The sequence below is a fragment of the Apium graveolens genome, chromosome 6, assembly GCF_009905375.1.
Source record: "Apium graveolens cultivar Ventura chromosome 6, ASM990537v1, whole genome shotgun sequence".
NCBI classification, from domain to species: Eukaryota; Viridiplantae; Streptophyta; class Magnoliopsida; order Apiales; family Apiaceae; genus Apium; species Apium graveolens.
This window is the reverse complement of record NC_133652.1, coordinates 72,904,666-72,907,439: the sequence shown is the minus strand read 5'-3', so window position 1 is coordinate 72,907,439 and position 2,774 is coordinate 72,904,666. Positions and strand designations below refer to the sequence as shown.

The 2,774-nt window shown below is 38.3% G+C and overlaps 1 non-coding gene across 1 annotated transcript; it reads left to right on the top strand.

Moving 5' to 3' along the window:
- The first annotated feature begins 1,460 nt into the window (after nucleotides 1-1,460).
- LOC141669995 (small nucleolar RNA R71) lies at nucleotides 1,461-1,567 on the top strand. The gene has a single exon (XR_012554247.1). It is a non-coding gene; the product is annotated as a small nucleolar RNA R71 (small nucleolar RNA).
- The last annotated feature ends 1,207 nt before the right edge of the window (nucleotides 1,568-2,774 follow it).

The window sequence follows — 2,774 nt, the reverse complement described above, 5'->3', positions numbered from 1 at the left end:
GGATAGTTTAATAAAAAGCTCCCGTTTATCGAAAATACGGGTTTTATTGATTTACCGAAACGAATATTGTATCGAAAATATTGCGCCGGGACCCGCGCAGGACAAACCGTACGCCGAATCGAAAAAGTCGAAACATGGAATATGCTCGGAATATTACAATTAGGTTAGGAAGGAGTTCTCGAAAGAGTTTCGGGTTCCAAAAACGTAACAACGGTTGACGTCGGTTGGTTCCCGTTTTTATAAAATAGATTTTAATTACCCGGAAAAAGATTTTAAAAATTTCATATGATTCTTATAAATCCATAAACCAACATAAAAATAATTAGGAAGATATGACAATTATCTATATTTTATTTTGAACATATAAAAATTAAAATACTTAATTAATATTATTTTTGAATATTCAAGTACAGATAACACTTAACAATTAGCTCGCAGAATAGATACTGAATACACATAATAATTATATAATAGCAAAAATAATTACACGATATATCCCGGATATTACAACCTGTAGCCTCTTAGGAAAAGGAGGTGGAGGATATATCTGTTTCTCCCCTGTATTACCCTCAGGAGGAGTGTGCTCAACAGTAGTCTTCCTTGGTTCCACTTATGCTTCCTTCTGCACTTCTTCTTCTTCAGCCTCAACTTCAGATTTTGGAGTCTTAGCTTTTTCAGGATTTGCAACCTTACCAGGCCTCAATGTAATTACCTTAACATGCTCCTTAGCTTCCTTCTTGCCTGACACTTCAGTATCGCTTGGAAGTGTGCCAGGTTGACGATTCAGTAATGCATTAGCAATTTGCCCAATCTGATTCTCCAAGGTCTTAATAGACACAGCTTGGCTCTTGCACATGAGTCTCAACTCCTCTAATTCAGATGTTTCATTAGCTTGCGGTAGCTGCTGAAGTTGAAGTTGTTACCTAGGGGCATATTGCGGTTGCTAAAAACCAAGAGGGTTATACTGCTTTGCTGTGTATGGCTGATAAGATTGTTGCACCGCATTCTGATTATTACTCCAGCTGAAGTTAGGATGATTTTGGTTATTTGGATTATAAGTGGCTGGAGCTTGTTGCTGTGATCTCTGAAAGTTGCTCATAAATTGAGCTGATTCGCTAGAAATAGCACACTGCTCAGTTTCATGCGCCCCAGCATAAAGCTCACAAACACTAGTGATTTGATTAACTCTATAATTCGCCAAAGAGTCCACTTTCATCATCAAATCTTAAAGTTGAGCAGCTATAGTAGTAGATGTATCCACTTCCAGAATTCCTGCTACCTTGCCTTGTAACATTCTTTGCATAGGATTCTGGTATTCATTAGCTTCCATGAGCTCAATCAACTCATAAGCTTCATTATAGCTTTAGGCCCATAAGGCTCCACCAGACGCTGCATCGAGCATAGGTCTAGACTGAGCACCCAAACCATTGTAAAAACAGTTTATAATCATCCAATCAGGCATGCCATGGTGTGGGCACTTCCTTAGCATCTCCTTATATCGATCCCAAGCCTCACACAGAGATTCTCCAATTTGCTGAGCAAATTGAGTAAGAGCATTCCTGATTGCAGCAGTCTTCACCATAGGAAAGAATTTAGTAAGAAACTTTTGACCAAGATCCTCCCATTTGGTGATAGACCCTGGTGGTAGAGAATGTAACCAGAACTTTGCTTTATCCCTCAGAGAGAATGGGAAGAGTCGCAGTTTGATAGCATCTTCAGTCACCCCATTGAACTTGAAAGTGTCGCAGATCTCGATGAAATCCCTGATGTGCATGTTGGGGTCTTCTATAGGAGAACCCCCAAACTGAACTGAGTTCTGTATCATCTGAATCGTGCTCGACTTGATCTCAAAAGTGTTAGCCGAGATGGCTGGTATGATGATGCTCGAATGAATATCATCGATCTTAGGCTGAGAATAGTCCATCAGAGCCTTAGGATTTTCTGCTTGATCTCCCATCACTACTAGAGCTGGTTTCTTGACTTTCTCTTCTTCTTCTTCTTCTTCTTCTTCTTCTTCTTCTTCTTCTTCTTCTTCTTCTTCTTCTTCTTCTTCTTCTTCTTCTTCTTCTTCTTCTTCTTCTTCTTCTTCTTCTACTTTCTCTTCTTCCTCAAAAACTTCCCTTCGAATCACTACAGCTTCTTCCTCAGCTTGATCCAGATTTCTCTTACGAGCCCGCGAAAATGTATGCATACACGCTCACTAGAGTATTCGAAACACAACAAAGAAAAGAGTAGGTAAGTAACAATGTCCGAGTCATTGAACTTTAACGATCACTGATGACAAACATATAAACTAAAAGTTAACATCGTGTCCCCGGCAGCGGCGCCAAAAACTTGTTAGTCGCTAAACACGCGCTAAAATTCACGCAAGTATACACATTCGCAAATAGTATAAGATATAAATCAGATTCGTTCCCACAGAGACTGGTTTAGGTTACTTATGATTTATGCACTAATGCAACAATGATATGGCTATTATTAAATGCTAAGACGAATAAAAATTGGTTTTTTGACTATACTACGATTAACTATGAAAATTATACTAGAGAACATTAAGTAAAGAGAGTAGAGAGAGTTGAATAATATATGACACAAATATGGGATTCTAACTTCATTAAGTACTTCACTCAATAGTCTTCTCATTCTTAACCTTAGCATGTAATCATGATGACACTAATCAGATAACACGAAACTGATAAACGCCAACTTTCGTTGTACGAATACCATACTACCAGACATCCATAAAAGATATAGAAGCTAAATAGACACCAATT